The sequence below is a fragment of the Paralichthys olivaceus genome, chromosome 18 (assembly GCF_024713975.1).
Source record: "Paralichthys olivaceus isolate ysfri-2021 chromosome 18, ASM2471397v2, whole genome shotgun sequence".
Lineage (NCBI taxonomy): Eukaryota > Metazoa > Chordata > Actinopteri > Pleuronectiformes > Paralichthyidae > Paralichthys > Paralichthys olivaceus.
The window spans coordinates 3769853-3783000 of NC_091110.1; the positions used below are offsets into that span (position 1 = coordinate 3769853).

At 40.2% G+C, this 13148-nt stretch overlaps 1 protein-coding gene across 2 annotated transcripts in view; it reads left to right on the forward strand.

The window, feature by feature from the left end:
• The first annotated feature begins 2708 nt into the window (after positions 1 to 2708).
• LOC109626039 (membrane-associated phosphatidylinositol transfer protein 2) overlaps positions 2709 to 13148 on the forward strand; it is a 75848-nt gene continuing 65408 nt past the window's right edge. Inside the window, exons 1-15 of one of the 2 annotated variants that reach the window (XR_011239100.1) lie at positions 2709 to 2971; positions 4395 to 4666; positions 5417 to 5564; positions 6788 to 6877; positions 6969 to 7471; positions 7661 to 7826; positions 8012 to 8084; positions 8753 to 8856; positions 10038 to 10139; positions 10582 to 11033; positions 11175 to 11324; positions 11600 to 11687; positions 12009 to 12224; positions 12721 to 12768; positions 12887 to 12951. The gene's annotated coding sequence lies outside the window, so the exon portion shown is untranslated. The remainder of the gene's footprint in view (positions 2972 to 4394; positions 4667 to 5416; positions 5565 to 6787; positions 6878 to 6968; positions 7472 to 7660; positions 7827 to 8011; positions 8085 to 8752; positions 8857 to 10037; positions 10140 to 10581; positions 11034 to 11174; positions 11325 to 11599; positions 11688 to 12008; positions 12225 to 12720; positions 12769 to 12886; positions 12952 to 13148) is intronic. The other variant, XR_011239101.1, reaches the window with a different exon arrangement.

The following is a 13148-nucleotide window of genomic DNA, read 5'->3' on the forward strand; positions in this document are numbered from 1 at the left end:
CTTAGCTCTGCATTATTCAGCCCTGAGAAGTCTCTACTTAAAAGTAAGTGGTTGCAAAATAACCTCTTATTATACGTGAAAATAAGATGCAAGGACAAGTGCAAGGATTGTTCTCTTTGCCCCGTGGACATAGATCATGTGAAAAACTTTCTCCATAAAAGCTGCTTGTTGAGGTCAGTGATACGTTAAAGTGAGAGTGAAGGGGCATCATTGTGTACAGTCAGCCTACTGAAGGGATTTAATAAGTACTTGATCATTAGCCTGCAGCATAACAGTGAATCCTACCGCCTTTGCTGATCTAATAATTTTCTGCTTGTTCTACCACATATATTTTTTTGATGTTTATTTTCATCTCACATTGCTCAGGATTAAGATAAAGGTCAGGTAAAACCTTTTCTGTGAATTTCCTCAACATCTGGGTGCTCTGTACAAACAATTAACTGTGGTTCAGGAGGTATAGCTGCTTGTCCTCTAACATGAGGGACAGCCGTTTGATCCCAGTCTCCTGCATTCTGAAGTGTCCTTGGGCAAGACACGGAACCCCAAATTGCTCCTGATGACTGTGCTGGCAGTGTACAGGTGATGTTTTAGAAAGTGCTGAACATAGATGCACTGTAGGAATGTGTGTGTGTGAATGGGTGAATTGCAATAGTGTACTGTAAAGAGCCTTGAGCGGTCACCAAGACTAAAGCTACATCCCTTCACTAATTCACTGCACTAAGTATGAAATTAAGTACTATTTAACTATTCATGGTATTAGACAACATCAATATAAATACAGACCATTTACCTAATTACACTGGGGAGTTTTTAGTCACACATTAACGTTCCTCTCTTTGAGCACTGTCTTCAAATCAAAATACAAATACTTTGTTTTGGACAAATTAATATTAGTTTATAACCAAACTAATGATTCTCTCCTAATGTTCTCAGTTTCCTATAATAATCATTGTGAGCATGTTTGCATGCTGATGTTAGCAATCAGCCAAAAACACATGGCTGTAGATAAAACTGCAATGAGTAATATATTTATGGATAAGTTGATGAACATATAGAAAATCTGCTGATATGTTGATGATTCGTTTGTTGTTTTGGTCCATTTTCAAGCAAAAATGCAAAACTTGTGACTTCTCATGTGACAATGTGCTGCCTAACGTTAGAGTGAATTGAATATCTTTGGGTTTTAGACTGATGATCGGACAAAACAAAACATATGAGGATGACATATTTTGCTCTAGAAAATGGTCATGGATAGTTTTCAGAATTTTTTTGGTTTTACAGAAAAAATGATTAGTTGATTAATTGGGAAAATAATTCTTAGTTGAATCAGTAATGAGAATACCGCATTTGTATAAGACTTGTTAACATACACAGGGTGCATTGACTTTTTAACTATCAGAAGTGATAGTGTCGCAACTTTTTAGGTTTTATTCAAAGAAAAATCATCAACTTCTTGACTCTCAAACAGGGGCTCAAAATACATGGGTATGTCACCTGCAGAAGATTTAGAGATCTGTTAGGAGGCATTACCACAACAGAACTAACAGTCAGAAGTAACATCCTGTCCACAATCCTGTACAAGTTATCATATTCTCATAAATACTCATGTCAGGTTTCCTACACTGTCAGGCTATCTAAAGTCAGGTAAGAGATTAGTCTGTGACTATAAGTGCACTGCAGTTTATGATGTATTCAACAATCTGTTTTTTTAAGACGTTGGCATTTCATCTGCCTTTTGCCTCACTGATGCTTTTCATAATCTAAGATACACAGTATGTAGTATACAGTAAAACCTACTGTATGTATATCATAGTTTAACTGCACAATCAATGAGGTAGCAGTAAATGTGGGGATCAACCTTAATTAACTAGTACCTACTAGACGAAGAGAACTAATTGCCAGGTCCCTCAAAAGCCTGTCCACTAAGTTTTGGGAATTTTCTTGAATTAAAATGTGTTGACAATATTACAATACCAACTAAGGCAGGTCCTACATTATTAACTCATTTAGTAGCCATGTTAGAGAGAGGCTCTAATTGTAGTTTTAAGGCCTTAATTAGTTTGAGTTATTACTGTGCTGACATAATACATTTCTATTAATCAAATATCCACAAACCAATGAACTTCAGAGTACTGACATCTGGAGGTTCTGTTATTTAGGACTAAATGTTAATATTCCCTGCTTGCATACATGAGACTTGCTGCCTGGACTCTGTAGGATGGTCAAGTGAGAGATGGCATCTTTTAGCTTTCTCAAGTGGGCGCCCTCCTTCCAGTTGCAGTTGTTTTATCCTTTCTTGGGCGAAGATGCCACTTGTCCTGAATGATTTCTCAATGAAATCAGACAGTGTTCAGCTTTTCTGCTGTTTTTACTCCTCTCTTAGTTTTGCATTTGTCTTTCTAATTGATTTCTTACATTTGTCTCGTCACTGACTGTTACATGTCACTCTTCCATATGTTTGATTTATATATTGTCTTTGTATGGGCTCTTTGTGTTGTATGCTGTGAAAGCTTTTCTTAATCAAAAAGAGATTTCACTAATTCGAAAGTGAACCCTGAAACAGGAAGCGGAACACCCAGCCACAAAAGTTCAGTGGAGAGTATTTCACTTCCTCCCCTGACAGCTGTGTATGCTCCTGATCCTGACCATCCTCTGTGCTGACACACCAGCTCCTGTCTTTCCTCTTACTTCCCACCTCATGTTATTTTGAAGCCATTTGTTTTGAACGCAGCGTCGTCTCTGCCCCAACTTGTGCGCACGCCTCTTTCCCTAGACGGCCAATAGAAAACACGCGGCGAACGTGACGGCCAATCGCAGCTCTGCATTTTAATCGCGCTCTGACCAATGAGCGGTGCGGGCTGTAAACGCCACAGCGGCCGGAGAACTCTGCACTGCAGTGTCCAACCAGCGAGCAGCTAGCTAACGCGTCCACCCGGAGAGCTATGGATGAAATGATGCTACAAGTCAACGGGTAAGGTGCCCTCTTCTTCTCTGGAGGCTCCCTCTGTCTCTCCGGCTTCTTCGATAATCCTCATGCGTGCTTCACGTTTCGCCCGCGCTGCCTACGCTGCGCTTGCGAACCTGTAAAACACCAACTTAGCCCAACTCAGCTAGCGAGCTAACCGAATCGTATGGGCTGCGAGTGGTGGCTGCCAGGCTAGCTGGGTGACTACCTGGGTAACTAACCCAGGCTCCAGAGGAGTTCACGGGGCAACCCGAGGCGTCGGCGACGTCCGATGTGAAATAGTCCGAATAGCAGAGGAGCTAACATGCTACGTGTCTATGCTGATTGCACTGATGCTGGCTAAGTTCATCACAATCAAAGCTGGACTGTCAGATGTCATTTCTCACACAGAGTGCAGACAGGAAGCACAGGTCGTGGCAGACAGAGGACAGGGAGCTGGATGCTGATGTGCATCACTGACACGTCAGATGAAATATGTGAATCTGGTTGTGTTTATGTTTTGTAACTGTTGAATGTTGATGACAGGTCATGTGAACTATAAGTGCAGTAGAGCTAATGGAGCCCTGGACTCTCTGGGTTCATTTAAACCAGATATGACAAGTCAGGGTGCATTCATTCTCAGATGTGCATCACCAGTGGAGAAAAGGTTTCACAACTTGGACATTGTGTTTTTGCACAGTCTCTATGCTCTACCTTTTAATCTAGTCCAGGTTTGACGAGTCTAGATAAAGATTGTTTGATCTGGACTTGTTCTGATGTGGTCTAGATTGTCTTTCCACTCCCTGTTATTCTGTCCTGATTTTACAAGTGTATATGTACTTTTTGTTCTGGAAAACAATGAAGAAATGTTAATTATTTTCTGCCAGGTTTCCCAAATCTGAGACTGTATTTTTAAGACAATGTTACTAGAGTATTCTTTTTATGTCCAGGTTTGCGTATAAGTATATAAGTATATATGTATAAGCACATGTATAAGTATACATGTGCAAGTCTCTGAGGTAGATCACTCACAGTACTACATGACATATTATTTTGTTCCTCACCTTTCAGTTTTAACAATCTGAAATAATATTAGTTTTGTTGTGCATGAAATAGAGCTTTGATTGTTGACTAATTGACTTAATTATTGAAGCTCAATTTCTGTACAATGCTGGGTCATATATTTAATGCATCATATTTTGAAGGTTCCTCATATGTTCTGAGTGTGTAAAGCAGCTTGTAGTTGAAGCCGACTGATTGATAAAGTGACTTGAAAAGGAAATATAAAGTACAATAAGTCACTCACTCCGTAATGTCGTGAAATAAAAAACGAAAGTAGCCAAAAATGAAAATAAAGTTCTGTATTTAAGTGCAGCACACAAGCAAATGCATTTACTGTCCAACTGTACTAATGCTGAGTGTCTCTTGTCTCCCCCCTCTTTGTTTCTAGCTGTCAGACTGCCCCCCCCTGCATGGGCCCATAAACATGTCCACAGATGACAGTATCTCTGAGGATGTGTCCAGCTCAGGGGCTTTGAGCCATTGCCATGTCAGTGCTGACGGGGATGGGGGGAAGGAGAGCGAGACCTCTTTGTTGTCCTCCGAGGGGACATCGGCCTCTGGTCTGGCCGTCTCAGAGGACAGACACTCTGCCTCCCAAACAACAGGAGGCACTGTGGAGAGCAGGCCCGTGTTCATTACACCAGCATGCAACAAGATCAGGTGCAGTAGCCGAAGATACACTAACCACATTTTTTATAAGAAGAAAAGACAATGGTTTCTCTGTGCAAAGTTAACATATAACACCATGAACAATGGGGCTACAACTAATTAAATTATTGATCTGTTTTATCCCTTTCATTGCAATTTATCATTTAGTCTATGAAACGTGAGAAATCGTGAATTTGACAGAGCCATTTTAGTTTTGTATGTAAAACCCCCAAATAATTGCATATAAACATTTAGTGTGCGATTGCATGTGACTAAAAAAAGCAGCAATCCTCTCATTAACGAGGAGAGTATCAGAATATTTGGCTTTTATTTATTTATTTATTTATTTTTACAAAATCCACTGAATACTGAATATACGGTACCTATAAATGGTATTCAATGTAATCATAAAACTTTAAATGTATTTTGTGTGAATGACCACCCTAATAGTTTTATGAATTTTCCTGAACTTCACAGGTAGCTGATTAAATTTAATACAATGTAGACGTGGAAGCACATTTCACACTAATTGCTATCAGTCAAATTTTGTGGGTCATGGCTTGCTGTAAAGTCTTGTTTGGGTGTAGAATTTTGATAAATAGGTGTTTTTCAAATAATGACTTCCAGAAAGCTCCACAGCTGTATCCTATCCTGATATTTAATCTGAATACCTAAAAATTAATGTATCTATATGTTTTTATCATGTATTACAATACTTAACTAGGGCATGTGATTTGATAATAATATATGACTTTGTTGCAGGAGTCTGTGTCTGAGCACAAAGGAAGCATTCGAACAAGGGAAGAACCTCCCATTCATCAACCCAAGCTCCCTCGAGACCCTTAGGGCTTTGGTTCAGGAGATCCAGAGCAGTGGAGAGACAGACCCCGAGATCTGGAAGGATTGTGAGGTAGGAAGATAGCGCAGAGCCTGAAAAGCAAGAGTTAGAAAGTGCAAATGGGGTGATAAGAGATGATGGTGAAAGTGAAGTCGGGGGTCAGCTGCTGTGGCAGCTGGCAACCTCATTTCTGGACTGTCACTTTTATGTTTTTGTGCAGATCACACCTGACAGTAAGACAGACAGATACCCCCCCCGCTCAGCCCACACACTACCACAGTGCAGCTGATCTACTCAGACACACGGTGTGATTTGTAGGAAACAGACAACTCTGAGGCTTTGGCACTCTCCCATGTATTTCATCAGGCTTTTCAGTTTCAGTTAAAACACCAGGGGAAAGCACGTTCTTTTCTGATTATTAAATTGTCTATCATGTAGATTACACCCCTATTATTTCTCTATATTACTTCCCTCTACTCTCTGATGGGGATTTGTAACAAAAGCACAGCTGCTTCTTTCTAACCTAATACACACATATAGTGCAGGCACATAATTACAAAGTTAAGAATTTTAAGATTCTATTGCAGTTTTTGTCTTTATGAACAGTTGACAGTCAAGAGACAGACAGACCGGGTGTCTGAGTTGCATGACATGCAGGGCCCTGGGCCAGGAATTATATTTTTATTTTTAATGCAGACCACCATTGTCCCACACACATACAGTGCTACTGTATATGTAAAACCATAGAACGTCTGATTAGTGGATGACCGGCTCTTCCTTTAAAGCCACAGCTGCCTCAGAAACACTGTCACCATAATTGTGCAGAGGGTTATAGAAATCTGATCTACCGCCTAGATTCCTCTTGGATAAACCTTATTCCAATAATGATACATAATAAATGATATATAAGCTCTAATTGTGTTTCTTTTTACATTTGAGTACAAGCATGTATGAGCTTCAGTCAGTGAATGTGTTGGTTTGCCCAAAGCAGATGATTACACCTAATCAAATTAGCTGTACAGAGCAGTACAGAGTTTTGCACACTTTAAATGGAACTAACAGCACAAGACTTCTTATCTTTGGACCATAATGGTAAGTACACACTGCAGATAACTTACAGCGCAGCAGAGCAGTGAAGCGGCCTGCAGTAAAATCTAATGTCTAAGTGTAATCTGTAACCCCTGCACTGTAAAGGTGAGAACCCTGTGAAAGGCAAACATTGAATGTCAGTATATACTGACAGTGTATTTCTGTGGTGGTTTGTAACACTTGGTTTCTGGTGTTTCCTGCAACAGGGCCGGTGGCTGCATCTATTTCAGCTGGTTGAGAAGCAATACCAAGAGCAGATACTCGCACAGCAGGAACAATACCAGTGCCAAATACAGGTAAGCTTTTGTTTTGTTATGTCCCATTAATCAACCACTGTGAGATATTTATTCATCCAGTAAAATAATGACATGCTGTTCTTTTTCTCAGTTGATTCAGGATGAAATTAAGGCTCTGGTCCAGCTCCAGAACCGCCAGGCCACTGTCCATCCACAAACAGAGCTCTCTCCAACTCTCGTGACCAAAACTGCTACTGACACAAAGGACTACATTTTCATCTCCAGTGACCACACAGTCACCAAAAACGTGCCCAGTGACAATGACAGACTGGCAGCCCCTGCCCATACTCCTTTTAGCTCCCCTTCACCTCCTCTGCACAGATCAGAAACCGCCAACCAGGGGGAGGAGCGGGCAACTACAATGCTCAGCAGTGGATATGGGACTCTGTCTGCCTGGGAACCATGTCTGGAACCTGCTGGGTCTCCAGGGGATGATGAGGATGGCAGTCAAGGGAGGGAGAAGCATCAGTGGTCCTTTAACTTCCAGGAAGCCACAGAGACAACTGCGATTGGGTGCCAGGAGTATCTTTCTGATGAGAAACGTCTTGGAGTGAAGGAACTTCATGGATTAGTCTACCGGCCAAGAACCTCTGAGTATGTCTGATCCTAACCTCTGAAGATGGGTTATCTTTCTTACTGTGGCTAGTATGAGTGTGAAACAACCTGGTGATGGCATTTAATACATAATGAATTTTAACTTGGTGAATCTTGCAGAATCTCTTCTACAATTTAGTCATTATTGTACCTAAGGAATCATTTTCTGTTTACCTGCTCTGTTTGCAGCACCAGCCAATCTTTGACCTCCTGGGCCCAGAGACAGAAACTCAGGCCCAAGAAAAGCAAAGCAGGACAAGCTTCATGCCAAATCCCACAGTACCAGGAGCAGCCATGCAGCTCCAGAGAAGCCAACGGACAAAACCCCCTGGAGAGCCCAGACTCCCAGGACCAGGTACAACTCAGCAGCTGCACAGGACAGATAAGCTTAAGTACAGATTACAAAAAAAAAACATTAGATTGTGTACATCACTGCCCTGCATCTGTGGTGTTTTTATTTTCGGTGCATTTGTCTGTTGTGATTGTCCTTCTAACATTTTTGCTGCTGAGTTTAATCCACTTATCTCTATTGGGTTTCAGCATCGACCGACTGGGCCGTCGTCCAGCACTTTTCCCCTGAGGAGGAGTGACAGCCTGATGTCTGAAGCATCAGGTGACAATTCACTGACTCAGACAAAACACAGAGCAACAAGGCTTTGGCAGTGACAATGTGGCTGTGATATAATAAACAACGTAGGATTTTGCAGTATTTTGAAGGTCTTAATGCAATTACAACAAGTCACAGTAGGATGGCACTGTTGTAGCTGCAAGGGCTTTTATCATGAGGAAATATTAATTTATTTCTAGCCTCAAATGTGATGTTTGTCTTTGTTAGCTACGTTTTTTTCAGTAGTTTGGCAGTTTGAACCAGTTTGGCACAATCTTTTTTTCATTCATTTATTTGTCCTCACCACTGCTTCAGTGAATAATAATATTACATTTCCCACAGTTAATTTCCTACTTTCATTGCTTATTTCATTTATATCGTTTAATTACATGGCACCTTTTTAAGTGCAAGCCAATAAAGTTAACAAAGGAAAAAATAAACTGCAGCTAGGAAATTGAATAAAAATAGAATAATTCATAGGAACAGCACCAATTTAAAGCTATTCTTTGCATCTGAAGCGGATCTCAGTTACATTTCTCAGTTACATGCAAGTGGAGAATGAGAGTGCTCTAAACCTATTCATCCATTCATTTTGGGATTTTATATGTGTCTTGCCTTTGAAAGATACAGTAGAAAACCCATGATATCACAATGCATTTTACTTTGTTTCGTAGGCCTCACTTACTGGCGTCTGCATGAGAGTGACCTGTATCGGCCGTTACCCGACAGCTTTGAAAGCAACGCTTACCTCCTTCTGCAAGAGGCATCCATGAATCTTGTAAGTAAAATCCCACAGTTCTCTGTGACACTGAAGGTGCGTTTGAAAAGTCAATTTTGCTTAGGAACCAGCTGTTGATATTCTCTTAATGATAAGAAATGGAGCTTCAATGCTTCCTAACTTATCTCCTGTAGCATCGGAAACATTCTTTATGAAAGGAAAGGAGAAAATGCCGCCCCAAAACTCTTTACGGCATCAACATTTAAAGCGACACAACCTCGTTGTTGCACCTGAAGACACCCAAGTAAATATAAAAAACAGAAATATAATATTTATTTCAACCCCCTGATTGTGGAATTGACCCAATAAATGTTTTCCTCCACTTATATAAGGTTTTTCCACATATATTCCTCACACTATTATATCATTTCAACATTTCACTCCTGTTTGTTTTATGAGTATTTTCAATTAAATCTGTTTTGTTGTTATTCCTGTGAGTAGGTAATGATTTAATGTTCTTTTCTCAAGAAGTGTTATTTTATTTTGGACAGAAAACGTTGAGTGCACAGCCGACAGCACAGAGTACATTTTGTGCGGATCTTCTTAAAACGCAGAGTATAAGGGGAATCGGATTTCTCCGCAGAGTGGTTCTTCTTACAGCTTCTCCTTCACATCTTTCCTTGACCCCAGGACATATTCCATCGGATTCAAGGAATAGTGGCTAGGAAAGGAGATTATTTGGACTTTCTGCAAGCGCCCTAAGACTTAAGAAGCAATGTCCCACAATCCCTTCTTTCTCACTAAAGCTATTTAATGCAGCTGTTGTTTCCAGATTTCACTTCCTACTTCTACTCTTCCAAAATTGTTTTATTTATAATTTATATTTCGTATTCAACAGTGACTTTAAAAACATAATCAATAATGCATAAAGGGTGAAAGTGATAGAGGAAAAGGCAGAAAAAAGAAACTTTAAAAGAAAGATTAAATAAATAATTGAATAATTAAAATAGGAAAAAAACAATGTATTATGTTGTTAATGCTCCCATTCTGGAGCCCCACATAGAAATACTATAAAATATTATTGTCTAACATTTACCACAGACATGATCACTAAATCATGATTGATCATAAAGCACATCCAGTGAGGAGAATGTTTAATATCTAAAATATTGTAAATACAATGATGAATCTGTGATTTGTATGTGTAACTGTGTTGATGAGCTCTTCTGTGTCTCTTGTAGACTCCACCTCAGGATCGAGGGCTGTCACTCAGAGAGATCTATCAGAACAAGCAAAGAACAGACTGGGAAGGTTCTGTTATGTCGAGTCCTTCGTCACCACAGGTATTTCACATGACTCGATTTAGTCCTCGGCATCAAGAGGAGTACACCAGAAAATTGTGCTTTTTTTTTTGTTCAAGAAATCACAATTAAACATCAATTCTAGGGAATCATTGGAAGATTATCTTGCTTATCACATAAACCATGGTTGCTAAGTTGTAAATCAGGGATATTATGATGAAAACAAGAACCAGAAAATACAACTGTCTTTTAACTTGTTGATCTAATCTAAATTTCATATCCATAAACGAAAGAGACAAAAGCAAGAGAAAGAGGTTTAGTCTACATGCACATTACTTGTGTTGATGAAGATCGTTTAAGTTTTAAAATGCTGTTTTGAAACAAAGACACATTAGTATGGATGGACATAGTAGTCCACGGCTGACCCTGTAACTCTGCACTCTATATGTGCTATAAAACTGTACTCTCCCTCTTTACACTTCAGGTGTTGACGTTGGACCCAGCAGCGAACACGCGGCAGTCAGAATGCACATCTGGCTTCACGTCACCGTCTCATTTCAGCAGCCCTTCATTTGCCACTCAGCCCCACATCAACCCCAGAGTCAGGACCCCTGTGTCCCCTGACAGCATGGTGGAGTGTAGCCACAACCCTGGAGATACAGACTGTATCTCTGAATCCTCCAGTGTTTCAGTTGCCGGACCTCCTTTCTCCAAAACACAAAGCATGTGGGGCACCGCATCCCAGGCAGTCCTGTCTACCTCCAAGGATAAGACCAACCAGCAACGCAGAGCCAGTGCTCCTTTAGCCAGCGAGGAAGAGGGCAGAGACACCAGCACCCTGAAGCCCTGTTCAGCCCTTGGTGCTAATCTGCGGCCTGCAGCCAGTCCACACATGGAGAGAGCTTCATCACTAGAGGATCCTGTTGTCCTTTCTCTGTGAGTGTAGCACACATCGGCTGCAGTCACTGGAACGTTGTTTATTTTTTTATGTGTTGCTGTATTATGGTACTTCATGAGGCTTAATGACAACAGAGTTTAATCAGATTCATTCTTTTATTCTGCTTTTCTTCACCTTAGCCTGCGACAGAACCTGAGAGAGAAGCACTCTCGACATGTGGCTGATCTCAAAGCATATTATGAGTCTGAGATCCAAGTCCTGAGAGACAAACTCAAACTCAGAGATCTGCCCCAGGATTTAGAGAAGAGCAACCATGCGCTCACAGAGAGGTTTGTGTTCGCTGCATATATCATTTATTTGATGTAATGTTTATTGCATTTTTTAAACCCTTATGTATTTTATCCTCAATATATAAAATATACAACGTACAAAATATACAACATAAATAAATATGGCAATATACAAAAAAAGAAAAACACCTGAAAAAGGTCAGTTGATAGAGGGTTGAACGCTCAAAAAACATCAATTAAACCAGCAGGATATTTTACCCATGCTTTGTGTCCATTCATTACTCATTATTAATCTGATGTTTGCTTGTCCACAGGTGCAAGCATCTAGAAAAAGCTCTGGCTGAGGCCATCAGTCGTATTAAAGAACTAGAGGCAACAAACAGCTCGCTGGAGAAAAAACTGGTATCATTCCATAAATGTTTTGCATACTTTATTTTCATTTTCGTTAGATAGCAAAATGCTCCTGTAATATTTGGGTCTAAGTTTTGATGACAGTTCTATTCAACCCACACATATTTTCCTGAGTAAATAGAAAATAGATAGACTGGACATAAACATAGTGACGTCTTATGGTTGAAAATTAAATTTATGTAGTTTTTCGATCTTCCTATACATTTGATGTCTTTTCCTCAACTCTTTTTAAATGTTAATCTAATAATGCAATGAAATTGACATTTAACCCTCATACCGTCCCTTAATTTGGATTTGACTTCTTGTTTTTAGGCAGATTGGCCAGAGCGGTATGCAGTCGCGGTTGCTACTGTGAAATCTCTGCAGCAGCGACTAGAAGAAAGTAAACGCTCAGTCAAAGAGAAGGACTCCCTGGCAGCACATTTGAAGTCTCGCGTACAGCAGCTGGAGGAGGCAGCACAGAAATCCCGCAGAGAGGCAGACGAGAAGGAGGCCAGGAGGGCGAGAGAGTACAACATGCTGCAGGATGTGAGTCTGGCTGGGCTGTGGGACACAACATCAGAAGATAAACATTTACTTATCATCACCACAAGAAAGATAATTAATTCCATTATCTAAAGTTTGAAATTAGACACGTGTTATTACCACTAGCAGAAATGCTTTATTGTTGATGTGCTCCAGAGAGCGATTGCTCCGTGCGTGCGTGCGTGCGTGCGTGCGCGCGCGTGTGTGTGTGTGTGTGTAAAATATTGCCAATCTCATTTTTCTAAATGCACTCAATATTGCGAAACACTGGACAAAGTAACTTTAGAATTAAAAAGTAATATGCTTATTCATACTATATTCATAGCCTGACTTTAATAACAGCAAATATTCTGGTCATGTGATCATGTTGGTTACTTGTTTAATGTTTAACTTGCCTCTTGTCCCTGGTTGAATTTTTGCATCCATATTCAATCTCGGAGTTTCTGTCAAAACAAATATTATTATTCGACCTGAATGAGGTTCTGTTTTGCTTCTGCAGCTGCTCAGAGAATATGACTCTCTGATGAAGGACCACGAGGGAGCCAAGGTAATTGTTCATGGATTTAGTGTAATTGTTTGATTTTCATTAAAATATGTGAAGGACAAAATATCCCTCTTAATATGTCATGTCTTCCCTCACCCTTAAAACATTTTTGTATCCACAGATCAAGATGGTGTCAGCAGAGAACAAGCTTGTTGACGCCAATGATCAGATATCTGAACTGAAGAGGTGAGCAGCTGTAACTCAACACAACACTCACTGCCACTTAGGTTTGGGTTTTGTATGAATTCTATGCATTCTGTATTGTATCCTGTGCATCAGTTTAGGTTCCTATCAAATCTTATTTTCTTCTTCTAGTATTCCGGTAAATACCAAAACAGTCAACAACTTTTATAACACTCAGTCCAATGAAGTGTGAAGTTGCT